The sequence below is a fragment of the Antennarius striatus genome, chromosome 21, assembly GCF_040054535.1.
Source record: "Antennarius striatus isolate MH-2024 chromosome 21, ASM4005453v1, whole genome shotgun sequence".
In the NCBI taxonomy this organism is placed as follows: Eukaryota; Metazoa; Chordata; class Actinopteri; order Lophiiformes; family Antennariidae; genus Antennarius; species Antennarius striatus.
The window spans coordinates 6169288-6180674 of NC_090796.1; positions in this window are offsets into that span (position 1 = coordinate 6169288).

Genomic DNA, 11387 nt, shown 5'->3' on the forward strand with positions numbered 1-11387 from the left:
AGCTTTGCTGTCCTGCCCGGCATCCTTCGCTCATATTTGAGAAGTCACTGCCAGACTCACAAACTGGGCTGAGTGTTGTGGAGTATGTTGCGGTGATCTGTTTGTCTGCACAGGATAGACCCTTCATACGCTTCACTGTCAAACATGGTAACATGACCACTGGTCAGTAATCTACACGGTTCCTTACATCCTTATAGTAGCTGAATCAGAATCAGCATGAACAACTGTGGTTCTGAAGATTCCACTCAATTTATATATTACACATTACAGGAGTCAAGGAAAGGAACATGCTGAAAAAAAACAATTTTATAATATCTCATTGATGGCAGTGTAATCACCTCAGATATTCAGCAGATTTACAAGAGAAACGAGCACATAAACCATTTGAATTCACTTCATAACGAGAAAAAGGAGAACACGTCAAGTGTGTAACCTTGATTATCGTGACTTCTTGCCGCAGTTGCAAAATTGAAAATACACTAGGTCAAAGTTTTCACGGAAACCCCTCCAAGAATAGTCTCTTCTTCTTTTGACCTGTAAGAAAAAGTACAAAAAGGTCAGTTTGGGGAGTGATGCAAGGCTGGGATGTGGAAACTGTATTCAACCTGTGGAGGTTTAGCCAACGCTTACACGCTGAATAGACACCGGTTTAACTCCACACACAGCGAAGTACACACTCCGTCTTATAAAAGCCAGATAGCTGTCAAGCGTCTGATGCACTAAGTCAAAGGCAAAGAAGGATTTCAAACATTAGCATTCCTTCATAATTCCTCCTAATCCAAACACTAACATAACAGTAGGAAGTTCAATCTAATTGAGGAGGGGATGAAAGCCAAGGATATACTGTGTGGGAAAAGATATCTGGATTAATTAGCGTTGTCGTGCTTGTGTGTGTACGGCAGCTGAAATCTGCTTGCAAGGTTGTGTGTGTGTGTTCGACAGTACACGAGAGGGTAATAGTTACTGTATTATATCCCACATGTGTAGCTGCCACCTCATCAGTGAATGTTCACCGTCATAAGAAGCATGTTTGATTGGATTTTCCTGTTTTAATCGCGCTGCCTCTATTTTTGCTTATGGTGCCGGGGCCTGGCTAATTACGAGGAAGGATTAAATTTGAATGTCATAATGCTAAAGGCATGTAATCGCTGCCGTAATCACACAGAGGTGGATCTGAAAGTATAAATGAATTAACTACATGCAAGTGTTTTTGTCTACTTTACGTGGACAATGCTTGTATGAGTGCAGTCTTGTCGACATGCATGTGCATGAACATTTTATTTTGAAATGAGGAGGAAAGGTAATTAGACTGGCACGAAATAAATAAAAATCTTCATCTGCGGGTTTGAGTAAAAATACAGCTATTATAGAAATGGCACTCATTCAGATTACAGAAATCCATCGCCCATTAGAGCATCAACACGCGCGGCTTCACCTCTGTAGTAGATACTCACGTGATCCTGTACTCGAATTCTATTGGCCGTCTCACTTCCGTGGGACACAAAATGCTTAAACAGTCAATATGAGTGTGGCAAAAGGTATGGGGGAGGGTTCATAAACGTTTAAATTACCGTAAATAATAAAATAAATAGTTTGCAGAATTTCGTTTTTGTGGGTGGTTCCTGGAACGCATTAACCACGAGTAATGAGGGAACCGTGTATACCATGTTAGATTAATGCAAATTATGAATAAGGGCTATTGCCGTTGAGTTTTTGGACACTGGAAGCTGGTGGTTAGATGCTGATGAGTTCTGTGATGCTCCGGATGAAGCGTACTGACACCTAATGTCCTGCTTAGAAGTGCAAAGTTGGAAGTAGCATGTTGGGTAAAAAAAAAAAAATCCCGTGACTTTGACTATTAACATCTAGATCTTTTTTGTACCTGACAATATGTTTGCACATCTACTAAATCACAATGAAATCCCGTTTGGTTGCTTCGACATTTGATCCAGCTAATTTGAAGCTTTTCTTACCGTCGGTGTGCCAGAAAACAGAAAATCAAAACCTGCAGCACAAATACTTTTCTGCAAATCAAAAATAAACGCAACAGCTTCGCACAACTCTGATGATGCTGTGGTAACATGGAAAACATTTTCAGAAGGTCTTTCAGAAGTTTTGAGCCACTGTATTCCCTTCATGTTTTCAACAAGCTCCTAAGAGGGGAGTGTGATGACTGATACTCTCATGAAGCCCCTGTTAAGGTCTATATAAGCTTTGTCTTCTGTTCATCCGTCCATAAGAAACTAAAGACTATTAATATTTAGAATGATTGCTGCTTTGCTTTGCATTGCCTCGCCCTGGAGGTGGCTTCAGCGATGCGTAACACGTCGCACCCGTCAGTTTAGTGTGTTGTTAGCCTGCATCTCAGCTGCTAATGTTCCCCCACAGTTTATCGCTCAGTGAAATGGTTCCATTAGTGTCTAAACCCACATTAATGGTCTGCAGATGGGTCATTATGTGCTACAGCAAACTAAGACTTGTGAATGTTGACTGACAGGAAGAAAAGGCAAAATGTCTACCTGCCATAACGCTGTTCTCTCTCTGTCTGGGTGTGAATGCAGGAAATGTAGCATAATTGCCAGCATCCATATTTATTTATATGTGGCTTCTCATAAGTGCATGTAGGTCTGTGCAAGTGTGTCTCAGAGTGTTATCATAGCTGTGTGAGTGTACTAACATGTGAGTGTGTGTGTGCATCAGAGAGGATAGCGGTGTGTCTCCTGCACACTGGGCTCAGACGTCCTCGCTCCTCCTCAGCCTTTGGGCTCCAGCGCCGCCTTAAGGGGGTCTTGTGGAAGTTGTGTAGCAGCGAGGAAAGACGGGGCGACAGCAGTTCGAAACGGCTGCCATGACAGCAAACATAAACTGCTCTGCTGGCTAACTGGTGCTAAGTTAGTCTGCGCTGGCTAACAGAATGTCTGGCGTTTCACATATTTCATCAGGAGAAATATTCCTCACTGTTGTGGCATGAAGTTGAGCCAAATAAATGCTTCTCTGATGAATAACCCAACCCTCAGAATGACTACGTATATACAACAGGGGGGGTCCCCAACCGCTTTGAAACCGAGAGCTACTTCTTGGCTACCGATTAATGCTAACGGCTAGCAGTTTGAGACATATGTGAAATAACAAAATTGCCTAACTAATCTTCAAAAATATGTTGTTATTAATAATTAATGATATTCATCTATTGATAAGGTTAATGACTTCTCACAATAATTATCAATAATCTTCTATCAAGACAGGAAACAGATCTACAGTGCGCCCTCGCACATTCGCACATCAACGCTCGCAACTTCACCTCATCGCGGATTTTTGGTGGGCAGTCACGTGATACCGTACACGCATTCTATTGGCTGACGGCATGTGGAAGTGCGCCATGTTCTGTGACTCCCGGACTTCCGTGAGACATAAAAGTGCTTTAAACAGTCGATAGGAGAGTGGGAAACGTAAATACAGATAAAAGGTGGTTTATTATCTGTATGGGGAGATTCATAAAGGTTTAAATTACTGTAAATAATAAGAAAAATAGTTTGTTGTTCTATCGTGGAATTCATGAATCATATGTGGTTCCTGGAACGCATTAACCGCGAGGAATGAGGGCGCACTGTATATATGTACAGTATATGCAACACTTTATGTCCATGAATTTTCAGAGGCATTTGCATTTTCAAATGTAGATTCGTACAAGCTTTCCTAGGAAAGCACAACATTCTATATTCACTAGCCATTCACATTTTTTTAAAACTTTTTTTTTTAACATGCATAACACTCCATCAGATTTGTTGAATAATTCTAACATTTTTAACTTCTCACCAAATCTGCAGCATTTACAGGTATAAGAAAACACATTGGTCACAATCTGTCAATATTTGAATTCAGTGTTGCCATGGTATCAGAGTACATGACGTATCTGTTTCTTTGTGATGTGTAATCTGACACTGTGATTCACAGAGAAAGCTTGACCCAAACAAGATGACAACCTTCTTCACTTCTGTGTCAACATTGTTGCCAAAAGTTTGGTGCAGCCTGATAGGCTTTGAGGTGGAGATCGTGTTTCAGCGTTGCATTTTTTATTTCCACCTGTCCAGTATTGAAGCTGTACTTTGCACTTAGTTTCTCAACAAAGCATGTTGTGTCAAAGTTCATGAAAGGACTGGAAACAAATGACACACATGCCTCAAGCTGATCACATGAACTACCACAAGTGACCCACAAAAAGCCCCAATGTAAAAGTTGTCCACTGCTGAACCATTACATTTCTGTGTGTAGAAGCAGGTCACCAGCTGACAGCTCCCAGAATGCACTTTGAGGGTTCTGTGCTGATCAGCTCTTGAGTGGCTGCTGTTTATGATCTTCACAATAGGGGTCGTCACATAACAAAAGCTGAACTTTGTACGTTTTATATCCCAATTTTACAAATGTAATTTTTTTCTCCTACCTTCCCCTGACTCCTCAGAGACATACCACTCCGCTTTAAAAATAAAAAAATAAAAATTCTGAAAATTTTAAATGAAATCATGCACTGGCAAACAGACTTATAAACTATAAAACATGTAATGGGATCATATTTATTGGGTCGCAGCCTCATTTTGTGGTCTACATCCTCCTGCAGGTTATCTTTACAGCACACAATGCAGGCAGACCGTTTTATTTCTCATCTATTTAAAAGGACATTCTCTTTTAATAAGCAGATGCACGCACATGCACGCATATTAGATATGGTAAATGGATGATGCTCTCCTTTCACCTGTTATTACTTAATCAAGAGATACTTTGAATTATTCATTTTGGGTGACTGAATCTTTTTTTTCTCTTCTGTTTATATCTTCATCCTCTTGGGAGGAAGCCATCGGTGAGGCAGCGGAAAGGAAGAAGCTGTGGGATGCTGGTTCACCAGCTGGTGCAGAGGCCTCCGAGTCATTTCCAGCACAAGATACAAGCGAGCCAAATGTAGCGGTCAGTTAATCCTACCTCTCTCAAGACACTCCTCCATCCTCAAGACTGAATCAGTTATCATAAGATTGTAACTTCTAGTCCTACTAAGCATTCTGTGTTGAGATAAAACATTCCAAAATCTTTTTCGGAGGCTAAAGCAAAAGATTATCTTACTAATGCTGTGAGTACAGTACTTCCAATTAAGTCACTATATAGAGGACATTTAATCCTTCAGGGAGAATCTGCGCTTCGGTCTCATTTTCACCCCGATGCATAAATTCCCATCGTCAAATTGATTATATCAATTAAGTGTTAGATTATTCAGCATGTAAAATATCCTCATGCTGTCATCCTGGACTATGCAGGATTTGCATTTTCTATCAATTTAAAGGATGTCACAGAAGGACAGTGCATATGGGGGCTGTGCCCAGCGTTGCTATCTAATCCTGTATGTTGTAACTTAATTCTTTCCTTCAGATAAAAGAGAATTCACAAGTCCAAATGTATTATGGGATATTGCAAAGGCCAGGAATATAAGATGCAGAATCCCCCATGAAGCTACTTAATGGTGAGATGACTTAAGGGGAATTACAAGGTGCAATAAGTAAGTAAGACTCATAATGCCCCCAGACCACGAGCTCTACTGTCTACCATTTATTAATTAACATTAAATTGATTCACAATCGGCGGCATGGTGGGTAGCGCTGCTTTAGCCTCCAGCTAGAAGGTTCCTGGTTCGAATCCCTTCTGTGTGGAGTTTGTATGTTCTCCACGTGCAACCTGAGTGAACTGGTCACACCAAATATTCTGTAGGCGTGAGCGTGAGTGGTTATTTGTCTTTCCTGTAGCCCTGCGATGAGCTGGCGTATCATCCTGGGTGTACCCCGCCTCTCGCCTGTAGCCGACCCACAACGAAGATAAGTGGATGTAGACAAAATGATTGTGATTTTTCTTTTTTTTACAAGGAGATGGATGGATGATTCACAATCACAACTCCCTCTGACACCGTAAGAGGAACCCATTATTGCTACAAACAGAAAAAGGCTGGAGAAAGGAGCAAACATGAAAAACAGGCTCATTTCCCTCTGGAATGAAGATACAAAAATACTTACAAATAATCTGGGCACAAGATTTAATTTGGTAATTCAACAAGAACATTAATTCATCCAGATCTGATGGGGATCATTCCAAAAAGATGTGCTGTTAGTTTACGACATTTGTTTTGAGTCTCTTCTTCTCAGTGACATTCATTTAGACGCTTCATTAGATGCTGAGGGAGTCCCATCAAGCGGGGAATAGTCGATTTGCTCCATCATGTCATTATATAAAAAATGTTTTTTGAACTAATTGACATCTTGTTAAGCAGCCTGTCTTTGCTGATAGATAATACTACAGGGTCAAATCATCATTACAAGCCCACAATCCTGTGTTCACGATTTGCTGCCTGCTCAAGGTGTTCCTCGGGGAAATGAGTGAAAAACAGCATTTTTACCGAAAAATACCAGCTCAGATACAATCTCACAAGTGAATAGAGCTGGTAGGACACAGCAAAAAGCTTTATGTGTTCTAGCAAAGGGAACCGGACTCCTGTGGAATCGAGCTCCATTACAAATTTATTTAGAAAAGGCAGAGTACAACAGGGAGTTTGAAGGATTGTAATGAATTACAATAAGAGGAAAGTTCCACCGGGAAATTTCACTGGGAAACAGAGCTTTTGGTGGGCGTTTGTGAAATGAAGTCTAGTTTTATTATTTAATTGTGGTTACTTTGATTGTACACGTTTTTAGATTTGTGATAGTTTATTTTATATTTCCTATTTATTTTCATAATTCATGAAGTGTAAATAGCAGTTGAAATAGATTCTGCTACCATATGCAGGAGCTTCCTGCACCTTTTCGCAATGCAAATAGTGGTTTGATCATACATATTCTGAGCTTAATGGAAATAATGGAAACTGTCTTCTGGCTGATACTATAATGGAATAAGAGCATCTAGAAATGAACAAACAGAACGGTGTAAAAGCCTCTTTGGTTTGTCTTGCTTCAGATGCTGCTCTATTTATATTTAAGTACTGACATCTTTAACTAAACTCAAACGACTCATCAGTAGGAGGCTTTCCCAGAAGCTGAGCTAAGTTTAACATAAAACATGTTGTGAATCACAGGAGACCAGATGGGCTTAAATGACTCAAACTGTTGTACAGCAGTCCAACATATAGTCAGAATATGTCTGCTTCATGATTCCCTGCAAAACATGTTCATGTATCCTCATTACAAAAGTATTTGAGTGAAGTGCAAACAATACAACCCTGAACTCATTGTTTTTTCCCACTTTGCAGACTATCCAATAAAAAATATCTTATTTTGAAATATTTTTCTTATGTAATTAATACCACTTAGTGTATCATGTATTTAGAAAACAAGCATAATGCATCGTAATATGCCAATAGTTCATGCAATCACCAAACTTCATCTTCATTTAAATCCGCTGCATTACATATTTTATTTATTTCATCAAGATTTGTGCAATTACTTTTGCACCATTGATGGGAAAAATCAACACCATTAAAACCATTAAAGTGAACAGAAAATCCCTTTAAGTACTGCATTGTATATCCCAGGCCGTTTTCTCCGTGTGTGTGTGTGTGTGTGTGTGTGTGTGTGTGTGTGTGTGTGTGTGTGTGTGTGTGTGTGTGTGTGTGTGTGTGTGTGTGTGTTTTGAGCCCGGAGCCCTGTCCAAGATGCTGTTTTCTTAGTGTAGTAAAACTGAAGCGACTGTGTTGCTGGTTCAAATTCTGCTGTGTGCATCCTTGTTCTCACATCAATACACACACCACGTGTGAAGTAGTTCGGATGAGTGGTTCATAGGAAATTCAGAGGAAACACACACACACACACACACACACACACACACACACACACACACACACACACACACACACACACACACACACACACACACACTCAACGCAGCTAGGTGGGCGCAGCTGCTCCTTGTAGTCCTGATTAACCACTCCTGTCCTTCTCAGGCTCTACGTTCACATCCTGTGTGCTGCTTAAAAACAGAAATCGCCCATTTTTAGTCAGCTGGTGGCTGCTTGTCGAAGAGATTGTGTTACACGTCCAAACAAACTAGAAACAATCTCCACTTTAGAAGTGTGGGAGTCTGGTTGGTGGTGGTGTGAAGAACAGTATTGTGGGTAAATGTCACAGGGAGCCTTCTGTTCCATATCTGACTAATTGAACAAAAACAAATCCTTCAGCACATCCAACACTTTGTTTGGCTAGACGATGAGACTACAGACATCTCGCTGAAAAGTAACGATTGATTACGGAGATGCACACATGTGCAAATTCTGTGCTTTGTGTATGTTCTCCCCGTGTCTGCGTGGGTTCTTTCCGGCTACTCTGGTTTCCTCCAACCTCAAAAAAATGTGCGTTTTAGGTGAATGGATCTACACCAACTTGTCCCTATGTTTGTCTATGTGAATATCAAAAAACCTAATGATTACGTAACTCATAATTGATATTCGTTTGTATTATCCAGCATTTTAAGAGGACTAGAAAGAAATAGTGCAAATTTGCTTGATGCTACATAAAGCTATACTTTGGTACAACATCAACCATTAAGGTAAGAATTAGGGTAAGTATGCACTATGTGCATGTTAGAATTACAGTTAGCATGCTAACATGATGATAAGCAAGCATTATTCTTATCATATTCACCATCAAAGTTTAGCACAGCATGCTGGTATTTCTTATTTAACACAAGACAAGGTCTGGTTTGTTTTACAGGCATCCGTTTGTGAAACAGAAGCTTTATGCAAATAATTATCCCAAATAAAGGTTAGCAGATAAATAAATGCTATTAGAATACTTCTTTTCTTTCTGGCTTTTCCCTTCAGGGGTCACCACAGCGAATCAATTTCCTCCATCTAGCCCTGTCCTTTGAATCCTCTTCTCTCACACCAACTACCTTCATGTCCTCTTTCACTACATCCATAAACCTCCTCTTTGGTCTTCCTCTATGCCTCCTGCCTGGCAGTTCAAAACTCAGCATCCTTCTACCAATATATTCACTATCTCTCCTCTGGACATGTGAACTCATTCCTGATCCTATCCTTCCTGGTCACTCCCATAGAGAACCTCAGCATCTTCATCTCTGCTACCTCCAGCTCTGTCTCCTGTCTTTTCCTCAGTGACACTGTCTCTAGACCAAACAACATCACTGGTCTCACCACAGTTTTGTAAACCTTTTATTTTAGCTGAAACTCTTCTATCACACATCACATCTGACACTTATTCATTGGAGGGAAAAATGAATGCTGAGAGTTTGATATCTCACATGAGGATTCAACCTACTGTCTTCACAAGAGGAAAACCCAAGAACTAGCCTCTCGTCGTCATCCTCCGGGGAATGAAAGTCCAGGTTGTGATTCAGTTTAATGTCCTACAGGTTTGCAGACTGTTATCCTGAAAGTTGGCCACATACTGTATCTGAGTGATGTTTTGTTTAAAGACACTCATCTTTAGGATTCTCCCTGGACTACTCCAAGTTTGCCATTTCACCTAAAAACTCCTCTCTGGAATTCAAATGAATAAAAACAGGTTCTAGTTCAACCAGGAAGACAATTATAATTTTAATTTTCTCATCACACCCAGTCATCACCTATTAATTATTATTCACTGAGCCCACTAAGTGTTGTGCACGTACTTCCCTGTCTACCATGATTAACCTCGCCGAAGGGTATCTAGCTCTTTCACAACTTGTGTTTTTGCTGTGATGGATGCTTTACCTTTCCACCGGTGGAGTCACCCCTGGGAATTTATGGCTGATTGCTGGGTGTGATGGGGACATCGTTAAAATGTCTCAGAATCCTGGAAAACAGGAGTGATAGGATCGCGAAACCTTGTTTTTGTAAATGTATTAAGTTATTTTAAACGTTTTAAAGTGCTTTAATGCTACATTTAATTATTGCATCAACTAGGATATCAGAGACCAGTCAGACAAGAGCTGAAACCAACTCTCTGCATAAGTGAATCACATTTTTGACCCCAATGAATGCAATACTCATCAAAACGTGCTCCAGCTTGGTGAGTAAGTGGGGGGCGTTGATCTCCGCCAGCTCTCCCAGCCTGTCTCACTGGCTGCAGGCCCAGAGGGCAGAGTACAGGAATGGATGGGCCTGTCGATGGCTCTCTGCTGCCCAGATGGTGTGCCCTGTCAGCAGGCCTGCCATCATGAGGGGCGGCACCGTGACGTCAGAATATGATTAAACACCTGTGGATGGCGCAAAGGAACAGGAGGGTGAAGGTGTGTGTGTGTGTGTGTGTGTGTGTGTGTGTGTGTGTGTGTGTGTGTATGCATTTTCATCGAATGTTTAAGTTGAACACTTGTAGCATGCAGATGTTAATCAGATGTCCCTTCTTTAAAGGACTAGAGTATAAATCAGTCCTAATTTCAGCGTGAAAATTTGTTTGACCTTGGGAGTATTTTGACCGGCATTTGAGCTTAGGTCAAAGGTAATTTCTCTGGCCATCGGTTACACGCGCACACACACACACACACACACACACACACACACACCCACACACACACACACACACACACACACACACACACACACACACACACACACACACACACACACACACACACGATAAATGACAGCAGAAGAACTTCACCAGGAGAACAGGTACTTTCAACAGATCAATGACTGGAGGAGTCACGATGATCTCCAGGTAAAAGTTAACTCTGAAAAAGCTGTTTGAAAGAAAACCAAAAGTGTAACCAGAAGTGGACTGTCCTAAATGGCATTCCTGAAACAAACGATTTAATGCAAACTGTTCCTTTTCCCTTCATTAATTAAACTTTAGACTCCTTATTCCTATCTTTCACAGCCTGTCTGTAATTTCTCTTTGATTGGTGTTTAATTCTGTTTTAGCTTATTTTCTTTGTTCTTTCATAAAACAACATCAAAAACTTTTTAAATGCTTTTTCACAGACTGTACTGTTTTCTCTTAATGCCTCTTATGTAAAGCACTTTGAATTGCCTTGTTGTTGAAAGGTACTATAAAAAAATACTTTTCCCAGATTCAATCAAAAATTCATTTGAGGCACCCAAACAAAAGTGGATTTAAGTCCCTACATACGACTGCACTGGAGGATATTTGCGTTGCATTTGAACTAATTTTCTCTTCTGAAGCAGTGTGGCAGGAGTCTTTTCACTGCTTTGGCTGACATAACTTTAAGACTAAAATGTAATGAACTTTGAATTTATTTTTAATGGTCTTTGAACTGGTTGCTTCACCTGGAGCATGTCTTTTAAGTTTCCTCAGAGATTTGCTCATGCAGCGATGAAGCCAAAAATATCTGACAACCAGATTGATCTCACCACCATCTAATGATAACTCCAACGATCCCAACAGGAACTGAAATACTCAAGGAGA